Raw genomic sequence first — 20,912 nt, 5'->3', positions numbered from 1 at the left:
CCTTTTGTTTATTCTAAGGGACTTTCGGCCCTCGACAATAATGTAATCTTTCAGTTTGCTTCTAAATTTTTCAAAAATATTTATTAGTTTTCTTAGAATTAGAAAAAAAATGCATTTACATAGTATTGACCAAGATTTTGCGCCTACCCCCTTAAGCTATAATAAAAATCATTTAACCACGAATTCATACCCACCTCACAAAACAAAAAAAAAAGGAAAAAGCTAAATCTCTAATGCCGATAAGTCTGATGTAATTCGTATTATGTAATTCGTCTGATGTAATTCGAGACTTGGTATATTGGTTGATAATACATCAGTGACACTATAGGTATCGAGCAGGACTCGTAATGGAAATGGCAATGCATCATCTCGTACAGAGGGTGGAGTACCTTCTTGAAAAGCAAAAGACGAATTTCTTCATATAGAGGAAGCATTCGACATTACCTCCTACGAAGCAATCACATGGACAATTCGTTTAAAAATAATAGACGAAAAAAGCTCCAGATAGATAGACTGCGTGCTGAAGAGCCGTGTGCTATAAACAACATTACTAGGGGATTAGGGACGGTCATAAGCTCAATCTTTGAGCTCAAGCTGGTTTGTTTCGGTTTGTCGGCTTCGAGCTGAATCAAATTTTTTTCCAGCAGAGCCCAGATGAGTTCGAAATGAGCCGAGTTTTTTCCTTAACGAGCTTGTCAATATTTTAGCTAATACGCTGATACTGTTTCTAATTCATTATTTATTTCTGCTACGACTGATACTTTTGTTTGAGAATAAGTAATTCAGACTACAAATATGTATTTTCAATATAAAGCTTATCCGTAAATTACTACAAATGTTACATTTTACATGCATTATGTTTTCGAGCTCGGCTCGGTTCGAACTATTCCAGCATAGGCGCCATGAGTCACGAGCTCAACCTGCAGCTCGAAGTTTAAGCCGAGCTTTTATATCGAGCTCGGCTCGAAATTTTGTGCCGAGGTAAAAAGCTTGGCTCGAGTCTATCCTTACAGGGAATACAGTATGAGCATGAGTAACCATAGACTAATGGTAGGGGAGCAAAGTATACTATATGTGCAGTCACTTGAGCGTTATGGGGAACTATTGGGTTGTTAAGAGTAGGTTCTAAAACCAAAAAAAGTTAAGTGAAGTTTTCCATTTTAGTGGGGACTTTCCATTTTTAATTTAATTTTCAATTTCCAACAATCGTTTTTTTAGGTTATAGAGCGATCTATCCATAATTCGAAAAAATGTCTCGAATAAAAGTTACTTATTGGGGGCCGAATAAAAGTTAATTATTATATAAAAAATGGGGGCTCCCATTTAAGATTTTAAAGTAACCTCCCACCCCACCTCCGTGGGGGGTCGTGTTTTGTGTCTTTCGATAGATTTTTCAAAAATATTGGGTAAGTGTATTTTTCAGTTTTTCGATCTGATATAGCGAAATATCGCGGGATTCGTATTTAAAATATTAAATTTACCCCCACCCCTCTCCATGGGAAGTCGTGTTTGGTATCATTCGATAGATTTTTGAAAAATATTGAGCACGTATTTTTTAGTTTTTCGATCTGTCAGTCATTTCGCGAAATATTCGCTTTTTCTTGTGAAACTTTGGGACTCACCCATTTCCTTACGCCCCGCTCAAATCGACAGATTTTTGAAATATACACTGTTTTGCATGTACTTAACTTAGCTTATCTTAATCTGACAATTTCAAGTTTTTCTAAGGATAGATTTTTTTTTTCGGTCCCCCATAACGTCCACGCTTGGGCTCCCCTAGTCCCCTACCATAATAAATCTACTAATAATAAAAATGAGCAGAAACAGTACAGACAAGATGAAAAAAGATGAGCAGAAACAGTACAGAGAAGAGCTTAAAGAACTAAGAGAAGAAAACGAAAATATAAAAAGGGGGAAATAAGGAATTAAAACAGAAAATGGACGAAATGGAGGAGAGGTTAGATAAAATAGAAAAAAAAGCAGAAGAAATATGGGCTTTAGCAACAGAGTAGAAAAACTAGAAAATGAAAAAATTAAAAACAATCTGGTAATAACTGGTTTTGATCTAGATTCGGAAGATAAAAATATCCTAAAATATGGATTGACCCAATTCTTCCAAAACGAACTGAAAATAGAGGTCAAAATTAATGAAATGAGAAAAGTAGGACCACTCAAAAAAATAAAAACAACAAAAGAAACACAACAAAAATATATTAAAAATAGCAACATGGAATATTAAGACGTTATTAAGAACAGGAAAGATGGAAGAAGTAGCAAGAGAGTTAAAAAGTTACACAAGAAGATACAAGAAGTAAGATGGGAAAAAGCAGGAGAAATAACAAAGGAAGAATATGTATTTATGTACAGTGGAGATGACAAACAGGGAAGGAATGGAGTAGGGTTTTACATAAATAAAAAACTGACAAACAACATAATAAAGTTCAATACGATAGACGGGAGGATGGCCACACTGAGATTAAAGATAAAAAACCCTATATAACATTAATAAATCTATATGCTCCAACTGAAACATCCGATCCGACAAAAAAAGATGAATTAGGAGTAGGAATAGGAATATGCTTTATTGTCACTGAAAATTATACAATTTTATGGACAAAGCTTAACATAGAGTCACAAAAAAGATATACATAACAATAACAAATACAATTTTATGAAATTAGATAAATCGTCAATAAAAAAATAAAAACAAGTTAAAAAAGTGAAGTAAAAAAACAAAACCAATATATTACAAAATTACTATAAATTGCAAGATTGAACATACAACATATAATAAAACACAAACAAAGGAACTAATAAGTTTAAGCTGTATGTGACACCCAAATATAGATAAATACACTTTAGTTACTTGTACATTACTGTGATTTCTTAGTTAGTTATTAAGAAACTCTTCTACTGAATAATATGGTCTAGCCAAGCCGCACACCAAAGAAACATGAAACGAAAAACATGAAACATATAACGAAAAACATGTTTCATGAAACTAAAACACTGCTAAACAAATCTCAAAGTCCGCCTACCAATGAAACGAGTGTGATTCATGCTCATGACACATTTTTATTTTCGGAGAGTTTCATAAATGGCCGGACGTATATTTGTTTAGCAGTGGTTTATTTCCATAAAACGTAATTTACGTTTCATGTTTCTTTGATGTGCGGTCGGGCTAGATAAATGAGCTTTTGTCATTTTACGGAACTTGAGAAAGGATGTTGCAGATTTAAGTTGTAAAGGGAGATGGTTGTATAGTTTTTTTGCGGAATATAGTATAGATTTCCTTACTAACTCAGAAGACGGTATCGGTAAATAGACATCAAAAGTTGAATTTCTGGTGGAGTAGTCATGATGAGGCCTTGCTGGAAAGACATGCATGTGTTTACGAATTAAGCAAACAGTTTCTAAAATATACAAAGATGGAAGGGTTAAAATTTCGTGATCTTTAAAGTAACTTCTGCAATGGGTTGTTCTTCTGAGGCCAAACAGATATCTTATTGCTCTTTTTTGTAATTTGAAAATAACATCAAATTGGGCAGCTGTACTAGACCCCCAAAAAGGAAGACCATATCGAAGATGCGACTCGAACAAAGAAAAATGTGTTATTTTAGAAGATGTTAAATTGAGTTCCTTCGAAACAGATCTTATGGCATAGCAGGCTGAGGCGAGTTTCTTACTTAACAAATCGATATAAAGGGACCATTCAAGGTTGCTGTCTAAAAGAATACCAAGAAATTTTACAGAATCAACGCTAGAGACCTGGCTGCTATTCACAAGCAGGGGTTGAAGAGCACCTTTATATGATAATGCTACCGTTTTATCCACGTTAAAGGAAAGTAAATTAGAGTCAGACAATTCTATGAAAACTTAAATAAAGCATGCGACGATATACCAAAAAAAGACATGCTACTAATACTGGGAGACGCAAATGCACAACTAGGGAAAGAAGGATATTTAAAAGACCTAATCGGAAACGAAAAAGGAACGATACACGAAAAAACAAATGATAATGGTCACAGAATCTGTCAACTCGCAGCAACTCTAAACGTGACCTTCCTATCGACAAAATTTGAGCATCCAAGAAAACGTAAGACAACCTGGAGACACCCGTCCGGTAGTGAAAATCACATCGACCACGTCCTTGCAACCAAAGACTTGGTACAAAAAACATTGGACACACGATCTTACAGAGGGGCAAATGCGGACACGGACCACTTCCTGGTAATAATAAAAACGAGAGCTCTCAAATGGAAAAAAAGATATCAATCTAAAACAAATTCTAATAAATGGAACCTAGGAGCATTAGAAGAGACTGAAACAAGAGAAAAATTCGAACAACAGATGAATGAGAAAATATCCAACCTCAATAGTCAACCCACAAGTATAAACGAAAGATGACAAGAAATAAAAATCAAAATAAATGAAACAACAAACAAAGTAATAGGAAAGAAAAAAACAACAAAAAGAAATAAAGACTGGTACTATCAAGACTGCGAAACAGACAGAACTTTAAAAAACTCAGCCAGAATGACATGGATCAACAACCCGTCAGAACAAAATAGGGAAGGATACAAAATAGCGAGAAACAAAGCCAACGCAACAAATAAAAATGAGAAAAATGACTGGTTAAATAAAAAGCTGGAGGATATTGAAAAAGACAGGAAAAATCATAAAATAAAACAATTTTACAAAAAAGTCAGAGCAACAAAAAATAACGCCAGCATTAAAACAAGAGAGGAGAAACCGTGTTTGAAGACAAACAGGTCAGCAGAATATCGGAAGAATATTATGAAAAAATATCACTACGGAGGAAGCACACCCCGATGAAGAAATAAGACCAATAATACAAGGTAATGACGAAGTAGAAATTCCCACAGAAGAAGAAGTACTAAAAGAAATTAAAAACCTCCGAAACGGAAAAGCAGCAGGAGAAGATGAAATAGCAGTGGAATTATTAAAATACGGAGGAAGAGAATTACATAAAGAAATATACCAGCTAATACAACAAATATGGACAAAAAAACAGAATACCAGGTGATTGGAACAGAGGTATAATAGTATCTATATATAAAAAAGGAGATCGGGAGGAGTGCGAGAATTACAGAGCAATAACTTTATTAAACACCGCATATAAAATTCTAGCAAATATCATAAACATGAGACTTAAAGTATGCGCTGAACGAATATTAGGAGAATACCAAAACGGGTTCAGACCGGGAAGATCGACAATTAACTCCATACATACAGTGAAGCAAATAATCCAAAAATCGAGAGAATACAACAGAGAAATACCTAGACCTAATATTCATAGATTTCAAAAGCGCTTTTAACACAATTAATCGAACGAAAATGATGGAGGAGCTAGAAAATCTTGGAATCCCAGAAAAATTAAGACATATATGCTAACAGTGAGCCTAAAGAACATTACAACAAAGATCAGCTTCAACGGAACAACTTCTAACGAAATAAATATAAACAAAGGCGTGAAACAAGGCGACTCTATCTCACCGACACTATTTAACCTGATGTTGGAAGTAATAATAAGGAGGACAAACTTTGCAAACAGAAACATTATTACAGATCAACTTCAACTAGTATATTATGCAAACGATCTAGTTATAATAGCGAAGACGAAGATGACACTTATAAAAGCCGTTTAAAAATTAGATAAGGAAGCGAAGAAAATAGGGCTACAGATAAACCAGCACAAAACAAAATACATGACGCTAGGGAAGGACGACACAACAAATCAAAAATATCTAATAACACAGAACCATAAATTTGAAAAATTGAAGAAAGACTTCTGTGTAAAAGGTATATTTATTAAAACCCCAATAAAGGGCTACATTAAAAGACAGAACGTTTTCGCTCTAAAGAGAGCATCATCAGTGTTCTAAGCCTAAAATAAGTACAACCATAATTAGTGAAGACAAAAGTAAAAATTTAAAGGTTGACCAAGATAAAAATTAGGTTATACGTACAAGCTCTACATGCTAAGCCACCAAAAATACATAGGTTAAAGCCCTTAAAACGCCGACCAAAAGTCTTACATTGGCGTGTATTATGTTAAACCCTGGCGATGGGTGAAAATGAAAAAGATATAAGTACCTCACAGCATTATATGACTCTACCACGTGTATGTGGGTGGTTGAGTTGATTTCTCTGTCTTCACAAAGAGAAAGGTGGAAGTCAACTAATTACAGGTGACAGGTAAGAAAGCGTTTCTGACTGATGACAGCACAAGACAGACGGTCCAACATGAAGATTTGTGAACTGATATGTAGTTAGGTACCTACACTAGCCAATAGTTTTAAAAAATTTATTTGTAGCAAAATACGATAATAACAACAAACATCATATGCTGGGATTATAAGTATTCACTATTAAACTACCAAGAATGTTATACAAAGTGGAAGTACCGTTATTTGAAAACCAATTGTTAGTGGGGTTTAATAAGTGCATTATCAAAGATAGGCAACCAACCATATATGAGTTTATTTTAAATAAAATGAAGATCTTATTTTTGTTTTAATAGTTGAAAAATAATAATTTGCCAATATGATCTAATGAATTTAGGGCAGAGAAAATGATTGAATATTTTTTCAATACTATTAAACATAGTGAAGGCAATGTCTAGGTTGAAGTTGTCACTCTTATAAGTGTGCAGTTATTTGACATCCAGCACGAAGATGATTAAGTAGGTTCCTAACTGAATGAAATGAGATAGGCAACAAAGGTATGGCTGATGGTAAAATTATGAGACAATGAGCTCTATATGTCTAATATTTTAATATTGATATGGAGGATAAATGAATTTAAGTGAAATTCATACTATATTAAAGTTTATGGGGTATGTGAGGTTTACTCCACACTGATTAGGACTGATAGTTGTTATAAAAAGGCTTAGAAAAATATTATTCTGTCCATATATGTGTATATCTAGGACAATGAAAAAATTAAGTAAGATTTTTCTAAGTTATTACCTTTATGGAGAAAATAAAGAAAGAAGGTGTTGAGTAAAAGTTGTTGTTTCAAAATTAAAAAGGAAAAAATGTTTTCTTATGTTAAAAAGTTAAGATTAGATTGTGAAAAGTAAATGGATGCTATCAAGTTGTGGAATTGTAAATATCAGACAACAGAGTGATTGAGATTGGTGAAAGAAATGAGAGAGAGAGACTGAGAACTACAGGAGTCCGACCACAACCGGCTACCAAATGATGGTGATGATAGGTAAGAAGATGAGAAAGATAGGTGAAAATGTGAAATTAAATCAGTAAAAGGTTGAGTTGATGTTAATGGAATAAATGTTGTGTACACAACATCTTCGTGCTGGATGTCAAATAACTGCACACTTATAAGAGTGACAACTTCAACCTAGACATTGCCTTCACTATGTTTAATAGTATTGAAAAAATATTCAATTATTTTCTCTGCCCTAAATGCATTAGATCATATGGGCAAATTATTATTTTTCAACTATTAAAACAAAAATAAGATCTTCATTTTATTTAAAATACACTCATGTATGGTTGGTTGCCTATCTTTGATAATGCACTTATTAAACCCCACTGACAATTGGTTTTCAAATAACGGTACTTCCACTTTGTATAACATTCGTGGTAGTTTAATAGTGAATACTTATAATCCCAGCATATGATGTTTATTGTTATTATCGTATTTTGCTACAAATAAATTTTTAAAACTATTGGCTAGTGTAGGTACCTAACTACATATCAGTTCACAAATCTTCATGTTGGACCGTCTGTCTTGTGCTGTCATCAGTCAGAAACGCTTTCTTACCTGTCACCTGTAATTAGTTGACTTCCACCTTTGTCTTTGTGAAGACAGAGAAATCAACTCAACCACCCACATACACGTGGTAGAGTCATATAATGCTGCGAGGTACTTATATCTTTTTCATTTTCACCCATCGCCAGGGTTTAACATAATACACGCCAATGTAAGACTTTTAGTCGGTGTTTTAAGGGTTTTAACCTATGTATTTTTGGTGGCTTAGCATGTAGAGCTTGTAAGTATAACCTAATTTTTTATCTTGGTCAACCTTTAAATTTTTTTACTCTTGTCTTCACTAATTATGGCTGTACTTATTTTAGGCTTAGAACACTGATAATGCTCTCTTTAGAGTGAAAACGTTCTGTCTCTTAATGTATCCCTTTATTGGAGTTTTAATAAATATACCTTTTACACAGAAGTCTTTCTTCAATTTTTGTAATTAATGGTATACAGCCAGTTACGGGAAATTTTTCCTTATGGATTATAAATTTGAAACTTTATCCACCTTTAGCTACCTGGGTGCAACAATAGGGAAAACTGTAAAACAGAGAACAGAGGAAAGAATTCTGAAAGGCAAAAAAGCATATGGAATGAATAGAAATCTGCTGAGAAGCAAGACCCTGTGCAATAGAACCAAGATGAACCTATACAAGACCTTAATAAGATCTGCCTTTACATATGGGATGGAAACAACAACGATTAACAAGAAAGAAGAATATAGTCTTCTGAAATTTGAAAAAAAAAATAATGAGAACAATACTGGGCCACAATGTAACAAGACAGGGAGAAATACAAATGAAAACAAATGCTGAAATTGAAGAAGAATTAAAGAGAGAAAATATAGTCAGATACATAAAATCGCTTCGCTTAGAATGGATAGGACATAATATACAGAGACGCCCACAATCAGATATGTTGAGAAGGATAACTAACTGGACACCACTATGGCCGAGGTGTAAAGGAAGACCCAGAAGAAGATGGCTGGATGATGTAGAAGAAGACATAAGAGCAATGAATGTGAAAGACTGGAAAGTTCAGTGCAAGGACAGGAAGAAATGGAAAAAAGTCACGAGAACAGCAAAGACACACGGCAAGCTATAAAATGACAGAGGAGTAATCCACCTCACCCAAGAATAGGATTTTAAACGCCATGGCGTTAGTATTGTACAACAGGTGAGAAAAAAGACATACTTCTCACGAGCGCAAAAGTTTGTTGGCACGAACCGAGGCTCGAGGCGAGTACCGCAAATCAAGCGAGAGAGAAATATGTCATTTCCTCACGTGTTGTACACTGTACTTTTTCTATGGATAAGATTTAAGTGATTTTAGGTATATGATATGCCTATCTTAAAGAAAATTAGTGTTTATCTTCGACAGTTCACAAATGTTCAAATATTGTTGAATGGTATATACAGATGCATCAAAAAATATTGAAGGTGTGGGGTGTGAATATTGGGATAGCAGTAATAAAATTAGTAAAATGTTCAAACTAAATTCTATTATGAGTATATATACAGCTGAATTAATAGCGATAATGGAAGCACTAAAATATTTATCTAATATAAATCATTCAAAGTTTATAATTTATAGTGACAGTAAAAGTTCTCTAAGTAAAATTAGTGCTATAAATCCTAAATCAAAAGTAAACTACATTGAATTATATATTTATAATAAATAAAATTAAAGAACTTCAGCAACAAGGAAAGTATGTTAAGTTAGCATGGGTTAAAGGCCACTGTGGAATAACTGGAAATGAAATGGTAGATGAATTGGCTAAAAAAGCGGTGACAAAAGGAGTATTAACACATTATCTTTGTACGTCTGGAGATATTGAATCAGATTTATTCAAGGAGCTTAAGAAAGAATGGAAAGAAAGGTATATTGATGAGAACATAAATACAAGAAACCACTACAGATCAATCAGAAACTATATCACAGATAAACCTTGGTTTTCTAAAATGGAGTCGACAAAGGATATGACAAAAACCATGCAGAATGAGATTTAACCACTGTCTTACACCATCATATATATTTAAACTTAATATAGCTGATAGCCCTCAATGTATTTGTGGTCAGTTTGGTAACCTACAACACAAAATTTTGACCTGTTCTCTTATTTCTAATAAAGTTAATATGTTTTTAAATCCACTGTATTTTTTGACTGATGTCCACCATCCCATTAATTTAAATTATTTATTAACATTAGAAAATAATGAGTTGATATACCGACTATTGTATAAACATATTTTAGATATTAAACTTAAATTGTAATTGTAAAATATAGAGTAAGTATTTCTTGTAAATTGTTATATATTAAAAGAAAAAAAGAAAAGAAAAAAATATAAAAAAATATATATACAAAAAATAATAGAAAAAAAATATATAATAAAAAAAATATAATAAAAAAATATGTAAATAAAAATGAATGACGAACTTGGACAGTCCATAATAAAAAGCTTTCGAATTAAGTAGAGGGCTAAAGAAGAATGTTGCAGTTTTTGCTGTGGAACTCTGAGAATATCATTTAGAAAAAAAAAATAAAAAAAAATATAATACTTATAAAAAATTTAAAAAAAAATACAAAAATAATTATTTATTAGTAGAATTGTTTATTAGAGATTAATATTAGTATTAGTTTTAGGATAAGATACGAAAAAATGACTAATAAAATAAAAAATAGTAAAATTGGCGAATGGATTTAGTGTCCGCAGTCATATAAACCCAAATAAACAACAAATGCCTAAATTGAAATAAAATACTTATACATAATGTAGGTATTTAATATTCTTAATATTTCTTTACTTTATTTATATAAAATTATAATTAATAGTTATATTTGAACAATTTTGAAAGGTAATTCGTGGTAAGTTTTGCTTCAACGCATTTTGTTTGACAAAAATAATTGTGTTTGTATTGTGCATGTTACCATGGAAACCGCTATCATATGTATGGAAAACCGGCGGAGAACCAGTGAGAATAGCTATTTGTATAACAAGGGAGGAAAGTGCTACTTTTCCTCCCGAGAATGAAGTTTACATTCATTTACATTTATTTTAATCATTCAAGTGAGGAAAAGGCACTTTACTCCCATGTTATACATATGATTTTTCCACCTTCCTCAAATAACAAGTCATTTTTTCATTTTTACTTAATTTATTTATGTAACTAACCAACAAAATTTATTAGAACTAATACTAACAAGTAGGTACAATATAACTGTCAACTGTCAAGTATAAGTCAAATTATTAATGTAAACATTGTTAAATCAAAATAACAATTTACTGTTTTTACCGTTCTGCAAAATACAGGGAGTATTATAAATAAACGTTAAAATGTATAGATACTTACTTAATAGAAAATAGATATGGTACAGGGCGTCAATAAGTTATATTTAATGAATGAAATACCATGACGTCACTTTTACTTTTCCTCCCTAGGGAGGAAAAGTACAACTTTGCTCCCTACAATCAGGTCCGGAAAAGTATACTTTCGCTAGAGGTAGGTGGAAAAAAATATTTCTCACTGCAATGGCCGACTATTCTCATTAGGTGAGAAATTTTTCGTTTTGAACGTATGTAAGTAGTGAGAAAAGTCGCACATTGTATATCATCCATAGAAAAAGTTAATTTTTTATTGTATTTTAGATCGAGTAGGTACTTATGTAGTGACTAAATTTTTTATCAGAACTGTTTACTGTACACAGATATTATTTACTAATTATTGATTATCATGACATTACGATTGATCTTTTAGGGTGCTCTCAAAGATTAAGAAATACATTATAGACATACAGCGTGTTCAAAACGAAAATCAGTAGGTACATAATAAAATATTGTTGTAGTTCATAGTAAAGATTTGACCCGCAATCTTCAGGTACGTATCCATACGTGGGTGCTCTGTGCTCGGTGTAGCAGCTCCACATATTGGATACGTGTGTGCTCGCCGCTCGGCGTTCACCCTCTTCGATTCAACCGGTTTGCGGTTTGATCCATTTGAGCAGCCACAGCGAGCACGGAGCACCCACGTGTGAATACGTACCTTTATGAAATACAAAAAAAGTGGACATTTTTGGCAATGACCCCACAGATAATAATAAAATCAAGTATCTTACCAACTGACTAACCAAATTATTTCAATTTATTATAACCACAACAAAATTTAACAAAATTACACTGATATTTGTTTAACTGCCATTAAGATCTCGAAATATACTAACAATAATCATAATACATTTCTTTAAGTATCTAACAACTAAGTATAATTATTAGGTATAGCCTTGGACTTAAAAAATACTGTAGCTGATGTACCGCGGTAATTTTGCATTTTTTGTTAGCGATTATATTGGAATAAATTAAAATTCGTTACTAATTAAATTGGGAGGAAAAAAATTCTTGACGATTTTGAAAATGGACATCAAGGTTCTGAAACTATTTTCTTGTGACATGGCTAATTTAAATATTATGTTAATATTATGTAATTGAACCACAATTATTATTGGTTGTAATGAAAATTGCATTTTAAACTACTGATATTTGACGTTACGGTTACCACTCCGGAAATCGTTCTCAAAAAAGATTATTTCAAAAATTCTGCAAAAATGTGTAACAAACATTTTTGTTATTAGGTTAAAACAGTGGCGGCTCGTATCACTTTAAGTAGGTAGTGCCAGAATTCGGGCAGCTGCCTAAATTTTTAGTGACGGGTTCACGATATTGTCAAAAAAGGTATAAAATAGAAATTTAAAAAAATAGGTACGGAACATTATGTAGGTATATACCATTTCTGGGGTGTCAAGAAATTTAAACATTTAAAATGCATTCAGTGATTGATTTGACATCATGTCCGTCCAACAAGTAAAATATCTCAACTTATCGCCCTTTACACAAATATCGGAAAACTATAACTAACTGAAATTCACCAGCGACGCGACGTCTGTCGTTTCATCGGCAATCACTGCAACACAAAGATAATTTTCAATTTCTTTCAATTGTGTGTTGTTTTGAGGTACATGCTTTTAGAAATTTGGAACTTTGAATATGAACCTAAGTCGTTGTCTAATTCGGCAAACATTGAACAGTCGTTCATTCCTTTTCGTCGTGATTTCTGAAAACTAACTCGAAAGCTCCACAAAACCATATAGATATAATTTTTAATTTGATTCAAAACATATCGATTCAGATTCTTTATCCACTTCTTGTTCATTGTGTTTAATTAGACTATCACGATAAGCTGAATTTAACTCGGGTTTTATTAAAAATTAAAAAAAATTAAATTACTTAAAAATATAATAGCTTATAATAAAAAGTTTCATCATTAAAAATGTAATAATTATAAATACAAAAACGAGCGAGTGGGAGCGTAAAGAAACTCGAAAATATAACGTACTACCCTGTACGAGAATCTTTTTGCATCTATGATCCACTATTCACTATGATCATAGTAAAAAATATTAGATCTTCCTTGTCGAGCCAGGCACGAAAAAGTCTCATTTAAACGTGTTTTAAAAGTGCAATATAGCTCTATCTCTGTCACTTACATAGAATGCCCGTAAAATCTTTCTCTTTTCAGCCGAGCCATCTAGGACGATGGCTACGACACGCTCCGAGCCTCTTTTGGCATGATGCGATCATCCCGTCCGCTGTGAGTGGCGACTGTGGCGAGGGTTGTACTGCACTGCACAGTTGTCAAATTTTATATAATTTATAAAGAGAAAAGAAATACGCACAAAAAATGAACGGGCATTAAAACGGTTTAAAGATAAAAAAAATGTTTCTGCATAAAAATAAGGTAGTGCCATGGCTCCATGGCACTACCATGGCGACCTCACCGGCCGCCACTGAATTAAAACTTAAAAATTGACATACTTGGCCTCAATCTTGTAGGCAATATGTCTCGGATTTTTTTTATGCTATTGTTGTAATTTTCTTGTTGTTGACTTCCTCTTATTAGTACTCCAAACGCCTGCTACGTTCTGCTGATGGTTTTGCTTCACATTTTTCTTCAATGAGTAGAATGAAAGATGCTTCTTTGCTTTTTCTCTTTGCCGTATCTGTTTATTTGATGATTATTGTTAAAGAGCTACACACTCACACACTCTCACTTACACTCACACTCAAACTCACACTCACACTCACACACATATACACAGAAACTCATAAAGCACATACAAATAATATAATAATGCAGAAATACAAAATCTAATCAGAATTTGATATTCCATAGGGCAAAAAATCCACCCTCAGGTCTTTTCAGCCAAGGCATGGCTGTTGCCTACAAGACCGCGGCCTAGTACCTAAGGTAACCTTTAATTTTAAAACGACAAAATTCTTCAACAACTTTCACAATTAATAAATAATATTTTTTTGAAAATGATTTCTGAACTGGAAATGGACCCGTTTTTTAGTTAACAATGTAATTTTCATTACAATAAATTGTGGCTTAATCCAATACTAACACAATATTTAACTTACACATGCCACATTTTGCGACCAACAACGTTTATTGTTGGTATGGTGAAAAATTCAGTCAACTAAAAGTTAGTGTAGAAATCAGTGGCGTACCTAGAATTTTCTTCTGGCGGGGGTTGGATTGGTTACCGATTTTTTTTGTATTGTTTGTGTAACAAGTTGCATTTTCCTCTTATTATTTTGATCCTTTTTATATTCCCTGGGAGGAGTTAACCCTGAGGTTAACCCTCAGAACCCCCTGAGTGCGCCACTGGTAAAAATATCAACATATTACCGAAATAGACATAAAAAACTTAGCCAGAATAAAAAGTCGCCAAATTAAAAATGCAAATTAAAACAAATCAGGTTTTAAAAAATCTATACATAGAACTGCATTGGATAACTTTATATCTGGGTAAAGTAGAGGTGTGATCTTTATTTTAATATATTCAAATTGTAAATCGTAAATATAAACAAAAATGTCAAGAGATTACCTAATTTATTAGCAAATAATAATATGCTGAGATGCAGGTTTCAGAAATTATTATCTAACAAAAATAAACCTAAAAAATATATCAGAAACAAAAAATATAGTAATACTCATTTAATCAGTATACAGTGATGAGCGAGCTAATAACCGGCAAAATAGTGCAAAATATGGAAAACATAATACATTGGGAAACGAAAAGAGATGAAACTAGTGTAGATGGAAATGATCGTTATAAACGTATAAAAATAACATTACTTTACATAGTTTTCCACCTTTAGACGTATCAGAGGAGAATGACAACTGTCACTGTGACAGTAGAATTGTATAAAATACTCCTGTCAAAGACGTCTAAAGGTGGGAAACTATGTAATGTAATTTTAATGTTGTTCTAAAGCTATTTTCTTGTGGCATTTTTACAATTTTAACTAGGTATTTAGATGTAATGTAATGTAATGTCAATTTATACATTCATAACGATCATTTCCACCTTCACTAGTTTCATCTCTTTTTGATTCGCAATGTATATTTTCCATCTTTTGCGCTATTTTTCCGGTTATTAGCGCGCTCATCACTGTAGAATAGTACATATTATGTATTTATAACTTACATATATATAAATATAAAAAAAATAAAAATGTTTAACCAAATTTTACCTAGGTTCTAAAATTTCTTTCTTGCGGCATATACATATAATTTGAGTGTTTTGTTTATATGGGATTAACCCACAATTATTGGCGTAATGAACATTACATTTTTTAATTAACTAAAATTAGACGTTTTGCTTTCTACTCCAGAAATCGTTCTCAAAAAGATTATTTCAAACATTCTGGGAAGATTGTACAATCTACTTTTGTTAGGTTATGTCTTTTAAAAATTGACATACTTGGCTTAGGCCTAGACCTTTGGGGCCACAGTATCTCTGTAGCGGAAAAGGCGCAGACTGTAGTGTTATTACCCCAGGGGCATTAAATTCAAACATACATCAAGAACATATCGAGATATCTCAGATCCAACATGCCTGGGACAACGAGCTCAGAATACAATGAAAATATTTATCAATAATCATGAAAGAAATAAACATGGAAAAGAGAAATGTCAAACAAGCAGCCCTCATCCTACTCAGTGAAGAAACATGTGTAGGTACGAAACCCATCAGCAGAATGCAGCCAATGGTTGCCAATACTAAAAGAAGAAGTCAATAACAACAACATATCATTATATAGTAGAAGAGTAAAGGAAGTCGGAAAACAAGTTACTAAATCTCATACACTATACAACCCACATCATACAAAGACCAATATTGTTATATAGCTTAAAATACACAATCGCGTCTACGGTACCGATTAGAGAAACTTTAGACAAAATAACACAAAAAACAGTCATAATTTGATACCCCTACTGTTAGGGGTGTCAATATCAAAAATTAATCTCTTAATTTGTAATCTAACATTAATAACTTCCTAATTTCACTGTGTATAATTGTAATAAATATCTATAATATAATTTAATTACGTAATTATTCAACTTCCTGTAGACTGTAGAGTTTAATCAATTACTAAATTCTGTTGCAATGACTTCCTACCTCGAATTATATTTGTGCAAGCATGTAGGTACAGAGTGTAGCCTTACTGATACACCAAAGATACCAAAATGACATCAAAGAGTGTCAATACGTATCAGAAAGGATTGTCGCAGCAAAAATAAGAATGGAGAAGGAAGACCTGAACATACAACGTTGAGATTAAGATGGCAGTAGACTGGTTGCAGCATGCAATAGTCGTCTCATATGAGGAATACTGCTCGTTAAAAGAAAGTTTTCCTCCCAGGCAAGTAACTTGGTGGAATAAAGAGCTGATCTCAAAAGAGAAACAAGACGGCTCTTTAATAGGGCGAAAAAATCAGGTGATTGGGAAGCATATAAGGCTAAACTGAAAACCTATAATAAAAAAATCCAATCCGTTAAGGAAAGATCCTGGAGAGAATTCTGTGAAAACATTAAAAGTGTACCTGAAAGCGCCAGGGTTAACATAATCCTCAAAAGAGATAACATTAACAAACCCAAATCAATAAAATTGACCAATGGGAAGTATACGTACACAGAGAAGGAGGTCGTAGAGCATTTTATAAGCAAACAATAGCCCAATCAAAAGGGACTGACTGACCTCTGACGAGATCTTTGGTTCTCACAAGGTCAGATGGGCTATTGAACCTTATAAAACTGCGGGACCGGATGGTATATTTCCTAAGCTTCTCCAGGAGAGTCTGGAAATAATCATGGGTCCCCTAATCACAGTATATAGAGCTAGCCATGCTCTGGGATACATTCCCAAAGCTTGGAGAAGGGCAAGGGTGTGTTCCCAAACTAGGAAAAACAGATTACACCTTAGCAAAATCCTACAGGCCTATAAGTCTGACCTCATTCATGTTGAAAACCATGGAAAGAATCTTGAATGAACACATCAAGAAAAACACTCTAAATGAAAATCCACTGCACCAACGGTAATGGGCGTCTCAGGCAGGGAAATCAGGAGAAGCCGCCTTGCGCAATCTAGTGTCGGAACTCAGAAGGAGTCTGCATCAGAATAGAAGTCGTCCTTGCTGCATTTTTAGATATAGAAGGTGCATTTGATAATACCTCAATCGAGTCTATACAAAGCGCACTGGTGAGGAAGAAAATTAACAACACAACCTGCAAGAGGATTATTCAGATGTTTCAGAGCAAAATAATATCCACAGATATGTATGAAGATGCCATAAATCTGAAGGCAACTAAGGGATGCCCTGAAGGCGGTGTATTGTCACCGTCATTATGGAACATAGTTGTCGATGATCGGATTCATGGGCTAAGCGCCCAAGGAATCTGGGTCCAGGGTTTCTAGGGGAAATTTCTCAGCATTGTTCAGAATCAGATGCGATATGCCCTTCACTACATAGAGAACTGGTGTCTGAAAGAGAACCTCTTCGTAAACCCTTCTAAAACTAAACTGGTAGCGTTTACAGAATACTGGAAAGAATCAATGAGGTTAAGTATCTAGGGGTAACCCTGGATTCGAAACTCAATTGGAATACTCATATTACCAATATAACCAATAGAGCTAAGCGACCCTTCTGGAACTGCAGACGAGTTGTAGGTAAAACTTGGGGATTGAAACCAAAGGTGATCTGTTGGTTATCCACATCAGTGATACAACCGACAGTCACTTATGGGTCAGTACTTTGATGGAGAAAGACGGCTTTGCAATCTTGTGTGACCACTCTCACCACCCTACAAAGACAAGCGCTTCTAAATATAACATCATCATCATCATCATCATCATGCAACCTCTTCTGTCCACTGCTGGACATAGGTCTCTCCCACTCTTAGCCACTCTTCACAGTTCTGTGCTTTTTGTTGCCATTTCTTGGGATATTCGGTTTATGTCGTTCATCCAGCGTGTTGGTGGTCGTCCTCTGCTGCGTTTGTCTTCTCTTGGGCGCCAGTGAATTAGTTTTCTGGTCCATCTTGAGTCTTTCAGTCGCGGTATGTGATCTGCCCAATTCCATTTCAGCTTGGCTATACGTTCAACGACATCAGTGATAACTGTTGTTTTGATTAAGTCTTGGTTCCTTATTTTGTCTTTTTTTGTCACGCCGAGAATCGATCTTTCCATGCGCCTTTGTGCCACTCGCATGAGTTTCTGCTCCGTATGTCATAATAGGAAGAACGCATTGGTCAAATGTCTTCCGTTTCATAGCTGTCGGGATGTTGCTCTTAAAGATGTCTCTTAGTGAATCATACGCCGCCCAAGCAAGTGTTATTCGTCGTTGATATTCACAAGTCTGATTTTCCTTGCCTATTATGATTTCATGACCGAGATATATGTACTTTTCTGTCAATTCTACCACTTGATTTTGGCTGGTTAGGTGTTCGCTGGGAACTAAATTTGTCATAAATTTGGTCTTACTGATGTTCATTTTTAGACCTATTGTTGAAGATATGTTTTCTAATTCTAGTAACATTTGTTGTGCTTCACCCAGATCTTCGGTAATAAGTACTATCTAATCTATCTATCTAATTAGCCTTCTTCGGTCCATCTTTGGACATAGGCCTCCCCAATCCTTTTCCATTCTTCTCTGTCTGTCGCTACAGTTATCCACCTATAGCCCACGTGCTTCTTGACATCATCTGCCCATCTCATTTGTGGTCTTCCTCTTCTTCGTTTATATTCCCACGGTCTCCAATTTATGAGAATTTTGTTCCATCGGTCTTCCTTTTGTCTTATAGTGTGTCCGGCAAGTCTCTATTTCAACTTTGCAACTTCTTGTCTAACATCCCTAACTTTGGTTTTCTCTCTTATCCACTCGTTTTCTTTTTATCCAATAGTCTTATGTGCAACATTTGCCTTTCCATTGCTCTTTGCGTCTTTATGATCTTGTCCATGTTTGCTTTTGTAAACGTCCACGTTTGGGAACCGTAAGTGAGAACAGGGAGTACGCATTGATTGTATACCTTGGTCTTAAGATGTTGTGGATATCTTTTGTTTTTAAGGATGTAACTTAGTTTTCCAAATGCCGCCCATGCCAGCCAGTCTAACTCGTCTTTTGATCTCTGCTGTTTGGTTTTCCTTGTTAAGTTTTATAATTTGACCCAGATATATATAATCGTAAACTTGTTCTATTTCATCTTGTCCGATCCTCATTGTGATGTCCTCATCTGTATTTGTTATGATTTTGGTCTTGCTGTAATTTATATTAAGGCATATCTTTCCGGCTTCTATGTCCAGTTCTTTCATCATTTCAAACAATTCTTCTTTTTTATCGGTTATCAATACGATGTCATCGGCATACCTTAGGTGGTTCAAGCGTTGTCCACAAATTTTTATACCTTTTTCTTCCCATTCTAATCTTTTAAATATATCTTCCAGAACCTGATTGAAAAGTTTCGGTGATATTGTGTCACCCTGTCTTACGCCTCTATTTATTTGAATTGATTGTGTTCCTTCGGATACTTTAATTGTTGTTGTGGCATCTTTATATATATTGGCTATTAGGTCTGTATATCTGTGGTCAATTCTGCTGTTAATCAAAGAACTTTTCACTGCCCAATGTTCGACACTGTCAAAAGCCTTTTCGAAATCTATGAACGCTAAATATAGAGGGATGTTGTATTCATTTGCTCGTTCTATAATGATTTTCATACTTAATAAATGATCACTTGTGCTAAATCCCTTTCTAGAGACCAGCTTGTTCTTTCGATTGGTATGCGTCGAATTTTGTCGTCAATCTATTGGTTAAAATTTTTGTTAGGAGTTTATACATTACATTGACGAGTGTTATAGGACGGTAGTTTTTTATATCTGCTTTGTCCCCTTTCTTGTGTAAGATAATGGTTACGGATTCCTTCCAGTTGTTTGGGATTCTTTTTTCTTTTAATATTTTGTTAAAAAGGGAATAGAGAGTATTAATTACCACTTTTCCACCATATTTCAGCATCTCTGTAGTTATTCCGTCTTTTCCAGGCGATTTGTTGTTTTTCATTTCTTTCAATGCCTTATTTATTTCTGATTTGCTTATTTCTGGCTGTAATTCTGAATTGACATTTTTTATTTTCGACTTAAGTTGGGTTTTTATTTCTTCTGATGGTTCCTTTTTTGTTTTATATAATTCTGAGTAGAAATGTTGGATTATATTTATGATGTCGTCTTTAATGTTTGTTTCTACTCCGTTTACGTCTTTAATTTTGTTTATTTCAAATCTGCCGAGTTTCGGTCTTAAGCATTTCATATTCTTGTTGTTCTGTATTACTTCTTCTATTTTTATGTCTTGTTCTTTTCTCTTAGTTTCTTTTATCATTTTGCTTATTGTTTTATTGATTTCTACATATTCTATAGATTTCCTTTTGCCTTCTTCGATCAGCTTTCTTCTTTTATCCATAAGCTTCTTTGTTTCTTCTGATACATAGTTGTCCTTTTTAACATCCTTTTTTGCTATTTCTTTTCCTGATGTAACCATCGTTGCTGTAAGTATGTTGTTTATTTCGTCTATATCTTTATCATCACTGTCTATTTTTTCGGTGAGTTGTTCTTTTAACAGGTCTTTGTATTTCTCTTTATATTGCCCTAGTTTGTTTCTATCTACTAGATCCGAGTTTCTTATTATTTTTCTTTTCATCTCATAGTTACCGTCGATACTAA

General features: G+C 33.8%; 1 protein-coding gene across 3 annotated transcripts in view; it reads right to left on the bottom strand.

The window, feature by feature from the left end:
- Positions 1–20,912, bottom strand: part of LOC126881347 (uncharacterized) — a 179,801-nt gene that overhangs the window by 136,314 nt on the left and 22,575 nt on the right. The window contains exon 1 of one of the 3 annotated variants that reach the window (XM_050645582.1): positions 11,915–12,023. The exons of the other annotated variants lie outside the window; for them this stretch is intronic. The gene's annotated coding sequence lies outside the window, so the exon portion shown is untranslated. Of the gene's footprint in view, positions 1–11,914; positions 12,024–20,912 lie in introns of those variants that run through there. 3 annotated transcript variants of the gene reach the window in all.

Source organism: Diabrotica virgifera, chromosome 3, assembly GCF_917563875.1.
Source record: "Diabrotica virgifera virgifera chromosome 3, PGI_DIABVI_V3a".
Taxonomy (NCBI): Eukaryota; Metazoa; Arthropoda; class Insecta; order Coleoptera; family Chrysomelidae; genus Diabrotica; species Diabrotica virgifera.
Note: the sequence above shows the minus strand (reverse complement) of the source record. Positions and strands in the feature narration are given on the sequence as shown.